The following is a 19,690-nucleotide window of genomic DNA, read 5'->3' as shown; positions in this document are numbered from 1 at the left end:
ATACATTAAGATGATCCCTCTTTGAAGGATATTATACGATTCTTTTTTGCGTATGTATCTATACTCTCTCTTATAGGCATAGTATATTAGCAGTCTAGAACATACAGAAATGCGTACACGCGTATATATATGATGCGTAGTTATACCGGGGATGTGTTTGTCCTATCATAGCTCATAGACAGAGGTGCGACGAAACTGTCGGCATGTGATGCCGCGGATACACTGGAAGCGCAGAGACGTGCTTCGAAGGGTTACCATCGCATAACGCTATCGCGAAATTTCGTCATCGCGTCGATCCGTGCATCCGTATCGTTCGCGCGCCATTAATTTCATTCCCGCGCTCAAGGATATCCTATCGACGCCGACAATCACGTCGGCGATTTGCCACGTATCTCGCGAATAGTACGTACGCTTATAGGTACAGATAGGAGCGAGGACGTATGCTCGGCCGAATCGCATCGAAAACGCAATAGGCTCGCTAGGAATTGCAATAAGCAAACAGTAAAGTATTTTACTCAAACTTTATAAATGTTCCTTAATTGTAAATTTGTTACGTACAATTATGAATACTTGATTGTAACAATAAATTCCTAATTCAAAAGGAAATATATCGCATAAGTAAATCGTATTATTATTTTTAAGATATAATTGCTCATGAAAATGAATAAACAAAAAATGCAGCGTTTATTATAAATTTTTCTAGTAGTAATGATAATGGCTTAACACGATAATGATAACGAAAAGTGTTATTTTGAATCGTGGAAAAAGTTTCATTCATAATATTTAAATAAAACTTGATCTTCAAACTAAAGATGTAATAAAAATATTTATTTTAGATATTCTGTAAATAATAAAACAATTTAAGGCTCTATAAAACTCTGAAAAAATTAGTTAGTCAACTAAGTACTGCAGAAATATTTCAGCGTAATAAACTTTTTCCACTTTGATAAACGTTTATCGCAAGTTAGAGTAACTCGATTCATTTGCAATCTACCGTTTATTACTTAATTTCCTAAGAAACCATCTTTTTAGAAAGATATAAATAAGAAGATTAACAATATTTTTGCAGTTACATTTTTGTAGAAAAAACGATAAGTCATCATATCTCTCTTTCTTACAAAATAATATATTATAATATAGAACAATATATATTAAATATATTATGATAAGTCGATGTATAAATGATTGTTATTTTTGATAAATATGATTATTTCGTCAACTTGTATTATATTTTTAAATGTATAGGTAATAGAAACTTATTTATTAAATATTTTAATTATATAATTATTTAATAGATATGTTAACCGTTGCTTTGACTTTTTTATTTATCATTTTTGGATATATAACCAACTACAAAATTTAGGACTACTAAGCTAATTGACAGATAGTAAAGCTAGCAATTAATTATACTTTATTTGAATAAACAGATTGATCAATCATTATTCAAAGCAATAAATAGATATTGAGCGATCAGTAAATAACGATAGATGCTTCTAACACCGATTGTGAAGTATAAACGCGAGAGATTCAATAACAATTGATGAATACTAATTCGTCAATTGTTATTGATTAATTATCTTATTAGAGATTCAAAATAATGCATAATTATTTCCGGTTGTGAATAACATCCATAGATAATGCAATTATTTATGCAAAACGCATACGAAATAAATCGAATAAATCAAAATTGGAAATAAATATTCGTAGCAAAAAATTTTGCATCAAAAATATAAAACAACTTGATATGACATTAATCCGAATAAATATCCATTCTTAAAAAAGATATGTTAAATTGATACTCGAATATAGTATTGAAATTTATTCTTGTTTCTTTTCCATGATGTTTATTTACACTTTTGATGCGAGTAACTGTCATTACATAATGTTACTCTTTTAGAAAGATGAAAATTTACACCGATAAATATCCTTTGATACGAATTATTAAAAATAAGAATTTATTTGTTAAGCTTATTAAATTTTTTAAATTTATCTAGAAATAAATTTAGATTTATTTTTCTCATAAATAATTGTATTTTTAATTTTATATGATCTCTATAATGTTTTATATGATCTCTATAATTTTATTTTCTTTTATTTTCATAATTTTAATTCTTCAAATTTATAAAAAGAAAAAAAAAATATATATATATACACTTTATTGTTTCCCCTTGAATTATAAATATTTACAAATACATATGTCAATTGATTATAAGTATTTACAAATACATATATGATACATTTAAAAAAATAAAACTATATGACATATACCCAAATATATATCAACTATGTGCAAATACTCTATAATATTGTATTTATAATAATACTTATAAAAATAATATAAAAAGTTCTATATACATTATTGCGATACTTTGATGTACGAACTATATACATTATTGCGATACTTTGATGTTCGAACGTGTTACATTTTTGTACTATGCTGTGTTCCATAGAAAACGTGCCTTATCACTGTGATGTGCCATTGAATCGAGCTTCTTATAGTTCAACCTCATCATCGAACTGACCCGGAAGATCTGTATCACGCGCGATCGACTGCCGAAGATACATACAGTCCTTCAAGATGATATTATTGAAACTGTACCTATTCGATCGGAAACGGCATATCTGGATCTTTCTTCATCGGCAACGCGCTCCAATATATCCGGGACCGGCATGACATAGTCGACGCCGATGTATCCTCGTAATCTCCCGATATATATATATCGTACAATGTGTACCTACATATCACCGTACCGGATTCCCTTGCAAGACGTAAACTGTGAGCTTTAACAATTCCAAGCAGAACATGCTGATGTCTTTCAAACAAATATGCCTCCTTTTATTTATTCATATTTATGAAAATGTAGGACATCGTTTATTCATATTTCATAAAAATGGACAGCTTTATTGATCATATATATCATGTTAACAAAGTTTGTCTATAGATAATATTACATAATTTAAGACCAGTGCAAATGCGGCTAATTCGCCTCTTTATATGCAAGACATTTCATGTTGAATGATTAACATTATGCGCCACGGAAAGCGGCAAACACATTTTTTTCCGATCAAACATCTTATCCGACCGTTCCAGTAAGAATATAATTAATATTAAAATTTCGAGCCATAAACCAATCAAGGTTCTAGCATCTGCATTAAAGAAATATGAGGTAGTTAATCGATTCCGGAACTTACGCTCGACGAAGGATATATATCGTTCATTTTAATAACTCTTTCAATCATCGGCGTTATCATGGCTTTTCTTCGTTCTCGTTTACTTTTTCTATCGATCACGAAGTTAATACGGCGTTCTGGGCACGGTTTCTGTCAAAGGGAACGAAAGAGAAAGAACGACGATGGTATTTGTGGCACGGATGCGAAATTCAAAGGGATATCGTGCTACCTCTAAATAAAACGACAGATGCAACTGATGACAATCAGCCACAATGATCGTTCCACTTTGACAGTAGCTTTTTTCAATTACTAATGTTCCTCGAGATATGTTACCTTTTGTCAAACGTGATTGCGCGCTATAGCCAAACTGCAATCAAGTGCCTTGAAATAAGCATGTCTTTTGATAAAAAAAAAATTATTTTAAATTAGATCGAAATATACAGAAATATTTTGTATGTGTTTGAAAAGTAAATATATAACATATATTGTATCATAAATTTACATAATTAAATTTTCTAAAGATACTTAATATACGGTTTATTTTTAGCCAACAAGATTTCCAGAAAAAGAACATATCAAAAAGGATGTCCATTATTATTTATTTATGATACCTAAAAACACGCGCGCAAAAGATTCCGTCATAAATTATCCGAAGATAAATAGTTCGCTCTCATTAAAAAGGAATATAGAGCACGAAACGCCACGACCACACGTAGCACATTGAACAACAATGAGAAAAATCAATTCTCGACTAGATCTTTATCATCTTCCTTACCTCCGAGAGATCTCGAGAAATGCCGTCGGATCCGACATCGTATTTTTCAGCGCGTCAAAAACAGGCTGGCGCATTTATCCAGCGGGCAGTACGTGTTTGAAAAATTACAGTTACCGGAAAAATAAATAACCAGCCGCCACATCGCCGGTCCGCCTACAAACGTATATTTTATAGAAGGCCGCGCGATAGCCCCGTGATAGGGAAGGGATAGCTAGAGGAATGACAAGGTGGATTTTGTGTGTGTGTGTGTGTGTGTGTGTCTGTGTGTCCAGAAAAGAGAGTGAAAGGGAGTGGCATGTGTGTGAAATAATTACGGGATGATAAAGCATAGTCGGCACGAATGTGCAGCATGATAGAGAGCAGTGTTAAAGACAGAAAGGAGTACTGTTCTTCGATTCCTCTCTTTCCGTTTTCCCTTTGCTCTCTCTTTTTCTCTCTCTCTTTCTTTATTTTTCTTTTACCTGACTGATTTTTATGTATAGCGGTATTTTTATGTCAGCGAAACCTTTTTGTTTTTTCAATCATGAAAATTCCCGTATGCCTTAAGTCAGGGACGCGGATACGCTTTTAAAAACCGGAATTGTGAAATGTAACTAATTCGAATATCGTAAGACATTCCGGTATATTGGTGGATAATGCGTGAGAAAAAGCGAGAGAACACGACGTTCTCGAAAAATAACCAACTAGATATCCGCCTGAATCTTTTATTACTGCTACGTGGATCCACCTACTGACGGATTCTTAATGGTAAAAGAATATATCGGTTGAAGGGACAGCAACGGTCGCTCGAAGAAAAGAAACAGCGCAGTTTCGAATCTCTAAAGCACTTAAAACTCACTATCTATATGCATTCACTTTCTGAATCTTTACTTCGAATAATAAGATTTCTTTTAGTAGTAAAAATAGAGAAAAAATATTTTCATTTTGAAAGAGTTATCTCGCCGCACCAGATGATTCAGAATACGTTGATTCAATATTATATATTCAGTTTAAAAAAAAGATGAGCACACGATTTTGTGATACTCGTCGCTTTCGGAAGAAGTGAGAACGAGACTCCAAGAGTTGCACTAAAAGGATATCGATAAAAGTGGAAAGTATGATTCAATATGGCTAAATTCAACACAGATTTCAAAATAATATTTGCACGAGCCCTAATGCAGTGAGTGAACATTGATATATGTATGAAAGATATTTTGCTCCTGCAATTTCGAGTGTAGAAAGATGGACACTATTTTTTAAAATATCAAAGTATAGAGACTTTTACTGGAAAATCTCAACATTTACTACTGATATAGTAATCGAAATGCAGTAAATATCAATTAATGATTCATAAAAATAGCAAAATTAATTTATTTATTAAATATATAGTATATTATTATTTTATATTATATATATTTATTATATATTATTTATTATTTTTACATATATTATATATATATACAGGGTGAGTCAAAAGTATGTTTTAAAAATTTGTGAGCGTGTTCCTGGATAAAAAGGAAGAACAAATGTTCATATGAACATATGGTCGCAAATGCTTTGTTGTCGAGATAATGGACATAAATCAGCAGTATCATAATACTTTATTTGAACGTTTACAATTTTGTTATTGTTGTTTGTTTTTTTTTGTTTTTTTGTTTTTGTGATTCGTGTTTTTTTAACGAATGCGTCACCCCCCCTACCCCCCCCACCCAACCAAACCAAACCACACTACCAACCAAAAAAAACAAAAAAAAACAAACAACAATAACAAAATTGTAAACGTTCAAATAAAGCATTATTTGATACTGCTGATTTATGTCCATTATCTCGACAACAAAGCATTTGCGACTATATGTTCATATGAACATTTGTTCTTCCTTTTTATCCAGGAACACGCTCACAAATTTTTAAAACATACTTTTGACTCACCCTGTATATTTATTACAATAATGATGTTTCAAAATTAAGTTTTAAAAAGCATTCAAAAAATTAATTAAAAAACAAATATATTGATATATATATATAAGATTACATTAATTTTAACTTTTAATAATTTGCGTAATTTTCATTTTATCATTTTAGTCTGTTTAAAAATTTACGCATATAAATTATAATTATTGCTTTATTATAATTTATAATGTATTGTATATAATAATAATTATTTATTTAAATGTTATATGTAAATTATAAAATTTATAATTTTTTGTCAAGATTACTGTTGTTTTAAGTAATTTTATCTTATTTAAAAAAATAATCTTTTTCTGAGTGTAGCTCTTTAATCTAATCTTGTACTTGTAATAAAATATGTTGCATATATGTATGTAAATTTACAGAAGAATTTAAAAGTTTTGACTTTTGCCTTTATAACTAATTAAGTCAATTCGTCGCTCCGTTATTCTTCTGAATTGTTATCGTCTACTGAAGATTTCAAAGAAGTGGCAATTTATCCACTTTTTTCAAGTGCTATTTAACCTTCCAATTATCTCGAGTTTACGACCCCAATCTGCGATCAGAATTGGGAAGCTGAAGCCAGTGAGTACCGGTTTAAATTTCCAATTGAAAGTTCGTGCGATAATTCGTTTCGATTGCCCCGTAGAGGAAAGCGTAGGGGAAGCTGTGCCAACTGAGAGCGAACAGCTACTAATTTAACGTAGACGAGCTATTTCCATTGAATTTTTGTGCGATTGCTGCTACGTGGTTATGCAAATGTATCACGTGCGTCCACGCATGGGTGTGCAAACGATAGGCGATAACAGCATCATCGATAATCAATAATTATACTCGCCTGAACTTAGGTAACAGTCTAATATCGGCGTAATATCCAATTTTCCATAATCAATTCTGGATCAACCTATATCGATTCTGACAAACTTTGATACATCCAACCTCCTAGTAAGAGCGTTCGCCCTGTTCAAAGCGTATAATGAGGGACGTGTGACAATCAGTTACCAGTAGATTACAAGTAGATAAATACCGAAAACAACTTTCAATATATATAACATAATATAAGTAAAATATAGCGCAATATAAGCTTTCAAGCTAAATTCAAAGGTGCGATCAAATCTAAATTATTTACTAAAATATCTATAAATACAAAGAAGTAATGTGTCAAAAAAATAATTTTATAGAGATTAATTTAGATTAATTTTTTTAGACATACTTTTGATACTGACTGGTTTCATAATGTGAAATTACGACTATCTTTTTTTTATACATCGCCACATGATTGCAATAAGACGTGTATCAGTAAAATAATCGAAAAGAGCAATCTCTAAACTATAATGTCATTCGAACAAATCGAGCGAAATGAGCTGTGATGTGAAACGCAGTCGCGCGTTGGAGTGGTTAACGATGCAATTTAGGCTGAGATCGATTTACACGGGTCAAGCAGCACCTGGGCATCTGACAGCAACATTAGTGCGGCGGCAGATTGCACGTCTTTCATCACGTCTGGTACGACGTATGTATGCATCAAGAGTGTCTAAAGTTAATACACCCCCGTGGAACGTGGCTAATGACTGTAGAGCGCAAATTAATAGCTCCGTATTAAGGGGCAATAACGCAGACCACTTGCATAATTTGTCTGTGAGAGATGGCGAACGCACGCGGTTTTATTATCTAGGACATTCTTTGCAATATTGAATATACAGCAAAAAATTTAATTTTGCGTCACGAATAACGTGTTAAATATATAACATATTTATATATAAACATATTTATGTACTTGCATGTCATTTTCCTTTATTCATGAGATTGGTTGTTAAGTTATATAAAATAGCCAAAAAAACCAATTAAGTATAATAATTATTCCTTATTGTAGCCTTAATAAAATTGTAGAATCAAGACTAATGCAAGACAAGATAAGCGCAAGTATATAAAACATAATAGATTTCTCTTAAAATCTTCCCTCAGGAACCATGAAAGAACAGAATTTCCGAGAGACTGTGCTTAATGGATGTATTGTCTTTTAACCTGGGATCTACTTAAACTAATTTGCCTATTAATTATAGTGCCTTGAAACACTGGCTGTGTCTCTAAGAGCAATGCACTCAACATTCAACACATCCAATATATCTTATGTCAAACTTAATCCATGAAATAGCCTGTGTTCGAACGATATCATTTAAAGTGTTACTACATTAAATTTATAAAAATTTAACAATATGTAAGAGAGTGCTTGATAATTTATACTGCAGAAGATTGTGTGAAAAGCGAATATTTTTATAAAACAAAAGTATCTGCCTGCATTGAATAAAATAATCGTGTTACAATAAATAAATAAATTCGTGTATCAATTCAAATCCTACAAACTTTCGTGATGTGCATGCAATACATTTTGAATTAATATGTAAAAACAATAATACATTCTTATCTTTTTGTATAATTGAACATAGAATTAGAAATAAAAATACCATGTGTTAATAGGTGGAATTTAATAGGTGGAATATCACGTAATTGTTAATTAAGATAAAAATCTTTTTCATTTTAGATTAAAGAAACAGAGATTGCGGAAACATGTTTCATGAACGAAAACAAAACGTGAGAATAAAATATCACATTACTCTTTGTCTCAAACTTTCAGTGACGGTTACGGAACGCTCCAATAGTATTGATCCAGTGCAGTATTTCATCACGTGTAACTGTCTGAACGAGATCTACGGCTCCTCTTCGCGGAAGGCAGTTTTATGCGAATGTATGTCTCGAGCATCACGATCTCATTACAATAGAAAATATGGTATGGCTGGTAAATACAGTAGGAATACAGCATACATAAAGATACGAACTGCAAAGAAAACTGTAACAGTATTGTAATTTTGACCATTCTATTAAACGTATGTGTATGATGTAAAGATACATGTATGATGTAAAAACAATATTTTATATAAATATCAAGTGTTAATGATAAAAAACATTAATTTTAAAAATATATTATAAATATGAGATTACACAATATGATATAATATAGTTCTCACACACAATTCTTTATATTTAGATAAAACTTATAAATAAATTAATAATAATAATGATATTTTGACTTTTTTGTATTTAATATCAATAATATTCTATTACAATTCAAAATTAAGTAAAAAAAATTCTTATTAATAACAGTATTATACATGTAAATAAGGCAGAAAAATGTTTTTCCCTTGATACAACAACATTTAAATAGCCATTAAATTTTACAAGAGACACCGCTATCACATACATCAAAATCGATATTTCATATTTTAATGCAAACAACATTATTTTTACATAACATCCAATTTTCTGCATTCTTTTTTATTCTTTTCTTATTGCGTAAACATTTATGGGACAATAGCATGTGTATCATGTCGTGGAAAAAAATCATAAATAATTAAGAGTACTGGGTTTATTTCCAATAATTCTTGATCATTTAAACATATAGTTCTGGCCGTCGAACCAAACAGATGCCTCAGGACAAACTGCCATAAAATGCCAAGTTCACACCTTCCTGTTTTTTTATCCAATATTTTCCTTCCCAATTTTCGTAAAATTTTAAAAAATTTATAGTTTTACGGATTCTAAAAAAATTATATCTCTTTTAAAAGCAAGATACATCTATTAAGATAGAATAACGCAAACGCATATAAATATTGATATAAGATACTGGTCGCTTTTTAATAGTTTTGTCCAGTTTAAACTAGTTTTTATATAGCTTTAAGTATATTTATTCTTTTTTTATCCTTCTCTAAAAAAAGGGCATGTTATTGACATTGTTATCGCTTTTCCGAGATACCGATTGGATGTTGGTTGTCAATGACAATTCACTGTGACTTGCTACACTCGTGTTGCTGCAGTTGTTAAACTGTCAATTAATTAATAAAAGTTAACTGTCAAGTAATTAGTAAAAGTTTTAAAAAGTTCAAGAAAACGAAGAAAGAAGGAAGAGAAGAGAAAAGAAGTAATAGAGAATGGTATGTACATAAAATGTATAGATACATAAGTACAGATATGTATAAGTATGTGTGTATGTATAGAAAGAAAGAGAAAGAGAGATATTGAGAGAAAAAAGAGAAAAAGAGAATGACATAATGAAAGGGAAAAGAAAGAGAAGGAGAGGAGATGATAATAGAAAATAGTAAATTAATAAAAGAGAGAAAGATAAAGATTAATAAGAAAAAGATAACGAGAATGATAAAGAAAAAGGTTAAGAGAAAGAGAGAGAAATAATGAAATAATAGGAGAATATTGAAAAAATATAATTAATGTTTTTGCTTTTTATTTCTACTTAAAGAAGACGAAAAATTGTCAAAAAAAGAGAAAGAGACAGGAAGAGAAAAAAAAGAAAGAGAAGGAACAAAAAAAAGATTTGTAAAAGGAGAAGATATAGAAGAGAAAAAGAAGAAAATTGAAAAAAAAGGTTGAGAAAGATAAAAAGAGAGGGAAGACACAGAAGAGAAAAACAGGAACGGAAAACAAATAAAAAATCAAAAAAGATAATAAATAAAAAGATGAAACAATCGTATAATCTTTCTTTATCATCAATCTTTAACTCTCGATTCAAATTAGAAGATGTAAGAATATACTTAATATTATACAAGAATTATTTTAAAATAAATATAACTCTTGCAAATCGATCAGTGTTTCATATAAATACATAGCAGTATGTATGTCCTTTAGAAATAAAATAAATTAATAAAAATTATTTACTACTGTTAATAATTAAAACTTTTGAAAAATGCATGAATATGCTTAGAACTATAAAACAGAAATACAAAAACTGTTTTAAAACAAGACAGAATTTTTGAAAATCGAGCGTTTTATTTCAATATTTATATATATGTGTGTGTGTGTGTGTGTGTGTGTGTGTGTGTGTGTGTGTGTGTGTGTTTTATACGCATAATTATTTTATCTTAATTGATGCTTTTTACTTGTAAAGATAAAACTTTTATTTTTGCATTTATATATACAACTATATAACTGTAAATCTTTAAAAATCTAACAAAAAATGAGAAGAAAAACATCATAGGATGCTTCATGAACTTTACATTTAAGTTTTATGAAAAATTTTTTTAATTTAACGACTAGAACTAAATTATGAAGATTATACTATAATATTAATAAAAAAATGAAACTAAAATTTCTAATTACTTATGAGTTTCCACGAAATAATACATTAACTTCATATATAAGACAATTGTAATGGTCTATACCTGAGGCTTTCTTTATCTCGCCAGATGATGTCGATTTTCTAAAGAATCCTCGAATAATCCTGCGTTTGCGTACGTGGAAGTTGAAGGGTGACAAGGTTTAGCTGAGACCGTCGACTCTTATCGAATTTTCTTACCGTCTTAATATCCTTTTGTAAATTTACTCGCGAACTCTCCGACTATTATAATACTTCCCGGCCAGCGTAGAATATTTCAAAAAATCAACTTATGCCACGAGTTTGAGGCAGAAATATTCGCGGGCAGAACGCGCCTTCATGAACCAACAGCCAAACATTTAAATAGTCGAATCGTGCTTCGCTCGGACAGAGAGTATTGTCTCGCTTCAACTTTTGTTGTGAACGTACTTATCTAATTGTATGAGCAATACACGCATACGTGACAGAACGCGATGGTTCTACGTCGATGTAGATATTCAAATCACAGCTTGTTAATTCGCACACCTTCATTTGCACGGCGGAGAGCGAGAAAGCGAAATGTGTACGTATCACGCGCGACAGTACACATAGCTTGATAAATTAACAATAGTCCACAGTGCGAGCGCATATATCCCGCTTGGGCATTGTATCTCGATTCCCTTCGCGAATTATACTTCGCATTCGATATACGCTGCGAGAAATAAATCTGTAATTATTCATCATTTTGCGTATCATAAAATAAAATAAAATATTAAAAAATAAAATCAATTATTTAAATATTATTTTTTGAACGTGTAAATGTACAAAATGTATTCAATAAACATCATTGTAATACTTATTTTTTGAAGAAACTTAATAATAACTTAAAGTAAACTAAAAGTTGAAATAGATAAATACAGAGTTAAAAAGAGATGATTTATATCTGAATAGAGTAACAATCAAGATTCTTCTTCGTCGCATAAGTGAGTTAATTTCTTTAATAATAAAATTAGTAATCTTTATAAAAATAAGTATCAAGGAGAAAAGTGTATTTAATATTTATCAAAAAATCACGCATTAAAAAGCTATTAATTTTATTATTAAAAAAATATTATGTTATTTCATTTATTTGAAGGTTTTATATATATAATTATTTTATTATATTACTCTTAGCGAGTAATAAGAGTAATAATATTCAATAACTACAATATAATATTTACATAATATTTAGTACCGCGAGAGAATCAATCAACATCACTTCAATGAACTTCCAGATATTCGAGTAATCAACATGTTTTCTTTAAGAGAATGCATCTATTAAAAATTTGAATCTATTAAAGAGCATGATCGAGGCTTACATAAAATCGTACAATCACATCAAGATTCCAACATTTACTTGAAAATTACAGTTGCACGACGTTTTCAAGCAACTTCCGTCGTGCAATTTTTCCAACACAGATCACCTATCTTTCCATGCGAATTGACCCAAGTCCATTGCATTATTCACGATATCGAATGGGTACGATGGAGGCGACCGTACGCGGACTGTCCCACATTTATTCATCGTAGGAAATCTTTCAAAAAGGAATCTTACTGTTTAGAGAGAAAGTTTTGTGCCGTCTATTTCGCGATTTGAGGGTGCATGCTGTTTTAAAACACACCAAAATCTCCATATTATGAAGCGAGATGAACTTTAATCGCGCACAACTTTGACCTTTAATCCACAGGAATTGGCGTATGAGACGCTTTGTGTTGATTGATGAACGTTCTATGAAAGGAGAGAAAAAGCCACAAGCTTTGCGCATCTAGTTAGTTTACGCAATATGCAAAAAGTAACATCGTTTGATGTTGTTTGGCGAACTTTCTTTTTATATGTGTATACAATAAAAATGTGTTAAAAATAAAACTATTATTATATGAAAGCAATATAGAAATATAATATAAGGAAAAAGCCGTTGACAAATCGTATTAGTAGAAATCCAATTTATATTTAATATATTAAATCAATAAATTGCAAATATATGCTAACAAAAACAATAATGTTAAAGAGAAAAATCAATGCTCAATATGCATATTTTTAGCCACTGTAAACAAGAAATATTAAATTACTTTTATCTCTCATATTATATATATAATATTTAATAAAAAATTCTTAAGTTTTTAAACATAATGCGAAAAAAATTGTTTCTTCAAAGATTGTTTCTTCAGAATTATTAATTAATTTATTTACAAATTCTCATTATTCAGAGCTCTCAGATATTATTTTGAAAATTTTTTATATTTTTTAATTCAAGGGAAAGATTTAATTGTGCTATTATTATTGATATAAATGTCTCTTGATACTTCAAGATATACAAACATAAATTTGCAATCCTTATGAAAGCATTTATTGAAAGAAATAATTATGAGAACAAAGAGAAAGATCGTAAAAGAAGTTTTATAAAAGATACATATTTTATCTTTTTTGAAATAATAATTAAATTCATTTTTTCTTCTACATCGCCAATATATCGTTTGTCGCAACTAAATCGCATTATAGGCGTTTGTCCTAAAGCTGTCGCAACGTTGTAAAGCGTCGACCATCAAAACAGCGTGCCTCGAATCTTGCGTCGGACTTCGCCGGCAATTCATGTTAGAAGTCTTAACGAGGACCCATAAAAACGCGCTCAGTGAATGTCAATCCTGCAGTCCCATCTTCCGCGTTTCCATCCCGCTATCTGGCCCTCTCGCTCTCTCCCTACCCGTATCCTCTCGTTGATAGCTGTCTTCCTCCATCTAGCTACTACCACGCAAACAGAAATTAATTAGAAGTAGTAGAACGTTTGCTCTTCTTACGACTCGCAGCAGTTCGCCGGCGAGTCTGAAACAAGATTACCGGATTTGCTGTTTTTGTTCGGCCGCGTAACGTAATTCGTTTGCAGGCACTCGAATCGTCTTCGTTCTCTTCGTCGGCGTCGGCGTCGTCGTCGTCGTCGTCGTTGTTGTTGTCGTCGATGTCGACGCCGTCCTCTACAACATCCGTCGACGACGCCCGAATGTCGACGGCACCCTATCTCGCCCCCGCAAGATAGTATTCTACTTTCTGCCACACTGCGCGAACGCCGTGCAACGCGGGGCACGATGCCGGATTACAATTTGGCGAAAGAAGCACCGTGAGAGTTAAGTTTCAGATTTCTACGAAACTTGCAACCGGTTAATTGGTTTACTTCCGGTGCATACCAGCGGCCAAGCAACTTCCATCTTGGCCTGTTTTGCTCGGCGAAAGCTGTAAATTGTCGGCCCGTCCGTTTCTCTTTCTATATATTATTCGTTTCCCTTTATGCCAGCACTAATCGCAAAGTAAACGTCATCGAAATGTAATTCATTAATAAATTTTCTTTATTACAATTATATATAAACATTTAAGAATTTTCGAAGAATTTTTATCAGAAATTAATAAAAATTTTTCATGAAACAGAATATCTCTTTCTCTTTATTTTTTGAAATTAATTATTGATATTATTGTTATTTTCTTTGTTCTTCTGTTTTTTAAATAATTATATAAAATTTAATATTTAGTAATTAATTTTATAACATGTTACTTTAACCTTACAGAATAAAAAGAAATTGTTTCCGTAAACCGTAACAATATCCAACTGTTAACCACAACCGGCCAAGTACTGCAAAGTATAATTAACGTTAATTCTGAAATTAGTATGAAAGAACTTGCATTTTGTAACTTGCATGTTCGTAAAGCTTATGGAGAAGTACATGCTGTGAAAATGTACATGTTGTGATGAATTTGTGCATGTTATTTGTACGTAAAATTTTTCAATCTAATAAAATAATATTTACGACGGTATAATATTTTTACAAGTGTTGCTTACGCAAATCCATGATTGTATCATCAAATTAAAAACAAGCAAATATATTTAATAGCTCTTGCCTCATGTCTTTACATAGCCAGAAGAAACACTATGTTTTTATTTTTACAATTTATTAAAAATAAAATTTAAATTACTTTTTCCATATTATTTTATTTCCATTTTATTTAATTTCTCTTATACATATGTATGTATATATATACAGGGTGTCAGGGCAATCTCTTCCCTGCTCTTGTAGCTTACCTTGAGAGCTTTTCAAAACACTGTAATAAAGTATTTTCTCATTGAGTACTTTTCGAGTTATGAGACTTGAAATAATCTCTTAATTTTACATAAACCATAAAATATCTAGTAAAATATTCATTTTTCAATTATCTTACCTTAATACTTTTATGTACAAAATAATGAGAGGAATCAATTAGTGTAAAGAAAACACATAATCGTTTCGAAGAAAAAATATGTAATTTGCAATTAACAGTTACATATTTTTTTCGTTCTATCGTATTACTTTTTTAAAATTACAATTAATGTTAATCTATAATATAATATTGTTTATAAACAACAAAATTTATTAAAGATTTGTATTTATATTTATATTTATATTTATATTTATAATTATAATTTATTATAATTTATATTTATTTATATTTATATTTATAATTTATATTTATTTACGTGTCTTCCTCTTTCTTTTTTCTCTCTATACATTCATACTCGTATAGATTCATCAGATAGCATAATAATTAAGCTGTCTGTTGTAAAAACTTCTCTATATGATTACGATAATGCGCTTGTAGCGAACTAATTATCTGTATAATGAAGCGTATAATAACCTCACCAATAATAATCTTCCGCGTTTATTTGCCGGAAACGTGAGTATCACTGTATATAAACAGGCAAACGTAAATGGTGCATTGCACGCTACGAAACGTCCGTTCGCTTTTCTACGACGGAATACTCTTCCAAGAAAGTTCAATTACGTAATATAAAGTTGTGGGAAATTTTTTTGTTTAACCTCGAAAGCATTATACCTCTATTTTGCGAAATGCTAGATATTCACTTTGAGGAAATTTGCCGCGGCACCCACGTGAGGGTGAATGAGTGAAATGAAGAAAATCAATACCGCCGAAGAAATAACATCCGCGGTATAAGGGAAGAAAGCCGCGCCATCTAAAAATATTGATACTTTAACTAAGGAGGAAAGTTTTGGTCGCTTACTGCCGAGCAGTATGCCGGGCGGAACAGCAGTGGCGGCCTGGCATCTGCGGCGGCTGGTATTGACGGGTCTCCAATTCTATCAGGCTCCAGGAAAATATATATGTATTGGATGGCACATTATCGCATATTAGTCATAAAACTTTTTTTCTCCATGATATAAAGGAGAACGAAATAAATTTCGCACGCGTGTCCACGCGGATTTTCATCGTGCGGTGTGAAATCGCATCTCAGATCGCATTAATCACATCTGATTGTCATTTATATTGAAAAAGAGAGAAACGCAACGAATTTATTGTTACGTTTTATGAATTTCAGCAATAATTACCGCTGTATCCTTCAAATATTATTGCATTTTCATTCTTTTTGAACAACTGAGCTATTAATCTCTGAATATCGTTTTTGGCAAATTTAATTACTTAAAATAAATAATTAAAGAGCAAGATTCTTAAAAATACAAAAATATTCTTTTTTTTTTCATTTTACTTCGAATAATTTAGGTTGTAATGTAAATAAATAAGTTTATTAATATATTATATTTATTTTACTTTATGTTAAACTAAATATTTATATTTGTTTTATAATTATTTTCCATAATAAATGTACGTATTATTATACTCAAAATTATAATAAATATATTTATAATTATTAAACTCGATTTATTATAACTATGACCTTATTAAATTAATAATTAACGAAAATAGTTTAACACGCGCAAAGTCATGTGTATAACACAATATTTGATATGAAATAAAATTATTATATTATAACAATGATGCACTCTAAATTGCATTAAAATTATTCAACAATTAATAGTTTTTAAAAATACAAATTAAATTTGGTTTTAAAGTGAGCATATTACTTGTCAGAGAAGCTATTTTAATTATATTTATATTTATAATTATATTTTATTTTATAATTGTTATTAATTATATATTATAATTATTATTATTTATAATTATATTTATATTTATATAATTATATTTTTCGGCGAACCAATTTAGAGCATTAGTACTTATTACTTACATTCAGCAATTTATTTCAAATTGCTCGAAGCACTTTTGTTAAATATGACAAAACGCTATTATAATTTTACATCGTTATTAAAGATAGTAGAATAAGCTAATAAAGTAGAAGATTCAAAAAATGAATTGTTATAATAACAAAAAGGCGATCAGAAATATCATCGAAAATACTAATAAACAATATTATTTATTAGAAATATATAATAATTTTGGAACGCGCAAGTTTTGAATATTATAGAAATTGTTGTATGTCGAGTATAAAGACATGACAGTAACCGGGTAAGAGGCATAACTGTAGAAGATAATGATTGACAGGTATCGACAGTCGGCGCTAACTGGTCGGCGCTAACTTGTCAACGGTTGACAGCGATCACTTATCCCGCTGTTACGAAGTTTATCGTAGTGATGAGTCGCGTGACGATGCAAGATGTCACAATCCATGTATCGGCACTCTATTCGTATAATACACACAATGGAATCAAAGCATTGATAACATTACAAGATATTAATATTAATATGTGTAGATATATCATATGCATCAATAACATCATTAGCGGTAACGGGTACGATAGCTGCATAGGCAAAACGAAATTTGCATAAATTATGACAACTGCAAACATCGAGCTTTAAGCGAGAGAATGAATGTAATAAATGACATATATCCGGAATATCTCCATCGAAATGCGGCAGTGTATCAGAAATCATGGAAGTTATAATCCATACACATTATCAACGCATAAAGTGGTTCTAACACAAACGATCAGTACGACTCGGATACAAATGATTGTATTGCCTCGTTTGTAAATGCATATAAAATCATTTTAATAAATTATAAGATGAAAGATGATTATGATACGCAGATTGTATCCGTTAAATTGTTACTTAATTATCGTTAAAATTATTCGTATTAAGATTACAATGTCTATATATATAAAAAAAGATTTTAAAGAATAATCTAAATTTCAAAATTATCCTTTAAAATGGGAGTATATTTTCACGAAAAATATGAAAAATAATTAGTTAGATTATTAGGATTTCCGTCGATCCAATGAAATGCATTTCCGCGTTATAAAGAGAATTGAAGTCTGCTGATATAGGTAAAGTCTGCTCTCATGGAACGAGACGATAAATTTCGCTGTTTGTTAGCGCACCGCTGGAGCTGGTTGCCAATAGATTCTCCGTTCCTCCGCATTTCCGTTCAAGTTCGATTTTCGTGCACCTCAAAGAGAGGACGAGAAGGGTGAGGAAAGGAAGAAGAGAAGTCGGTATCGCTTGGGCTATTATCCGCAGCCACGAAAACTGTATTCCCGCTGCATGAACTGCATGACACTCGATGGGCTACACTATGAATCACCCGACCGTGGCATGCGGGACATCGGATTTCATTTATAAGGCAAATAAATCTTTAAGGCGGAAAACTATGCGGGTTAGTAGCAATACTGCCGACGAGAGTCGAGTAGCTTCACGAGAGTAAACTCGAACGTGCGCAACAAGATCGCAGATTAACACTTAAAAAATATAATAATTACGAATCGTCTACGTACAAACCGCGTATGATACAATTTTTTTTAAGTGAACAATGTTTATGAACAATAGTACATTAAATTAACATGTGTTTAATTCCCAGCGTAAAGCGTAAAGCTTAGAGAAAACTTTAATTTTTTTCTCCCCATACCGTTCACAAGTTTAAGTGTAATTATAAGTATCTCTGAGAGAATAGTTTTCATAGTTAATCATAGTAAGTTAATCATAATTGTTTAAATAATATGTCAATATTCATCCGAGTGATCTTCACTTTTATACATATAATGGCCATATCATATGCATATATCTATGCGACCGTGTGATATGTTATTACGTTATATTCAAATGCTAAATGCAAGAGACCATAACATGTAATTATCTCAACATAATAACTACGTCGGTAATTTGATAGAATAATTTGACTAATGTTTAGCTAATTTTGTTTATTATTAATCGAACTTTATTGACAACTCAGCATTATATTCTTTTCTCATGATTGTGCATAATTAATAATTGATTAATAATGCCGTTACTATCAATGGCAAATTATTCTATTTAAATTATATTTAATGACGTACCAATTCTGTTCCGATTAATATAGTTTATCGCGCGATAACATCTTTCGCCTAATATTCTCTTTGTATTTTAGGCAAACAGAGAATAAATCTGGTATAATAGTACTACATTTTACACGAGAATTATGTGTATTTGTTTCGGTATGTTGACTTACTCTTTTCTCCTCCCCTTCGATTCTCGGACAGCCTATTGATCGTGCTCGCATAATCACAATATCAACATAATCAGGCATTCAGATAGTAATCTCATATCCGAAACATTATAATCATTCAGGCGATTAATTAAGCAACAAATAACAATCGTAAATTAATTCACTAGAGATGGCTTAATTAGTAAACTGATCGATGTGTTATTAATTTTATGTATTGTATATATATAAGCTTATTTTTAATCACCTGCTTTCTCATTTTTAGGATTATATTTTTTAAATTAATTAGTTATACTAATTATAAGATATCTAAATTTAATATAAACT

This window comes from Camponotus vicinus, unplaced genomic scaffold (assembly GCF_025532165.1).
Source record: "Camponotus vicinus isolate PSW18456_S1 unplaced genomic scaffold, iyCamVici1.0 SCAF_2, whole genome shotgun sequence".
NCBI classification, from domain to species: Eukaryota; Metazoa; Arthropoda; class Insecta; order Hymenoptera; family Formicidae; genus Camponotus; species Camponotus vicinus.
This window is presented reverse-complemented; position numbering follows the sequence as displayed.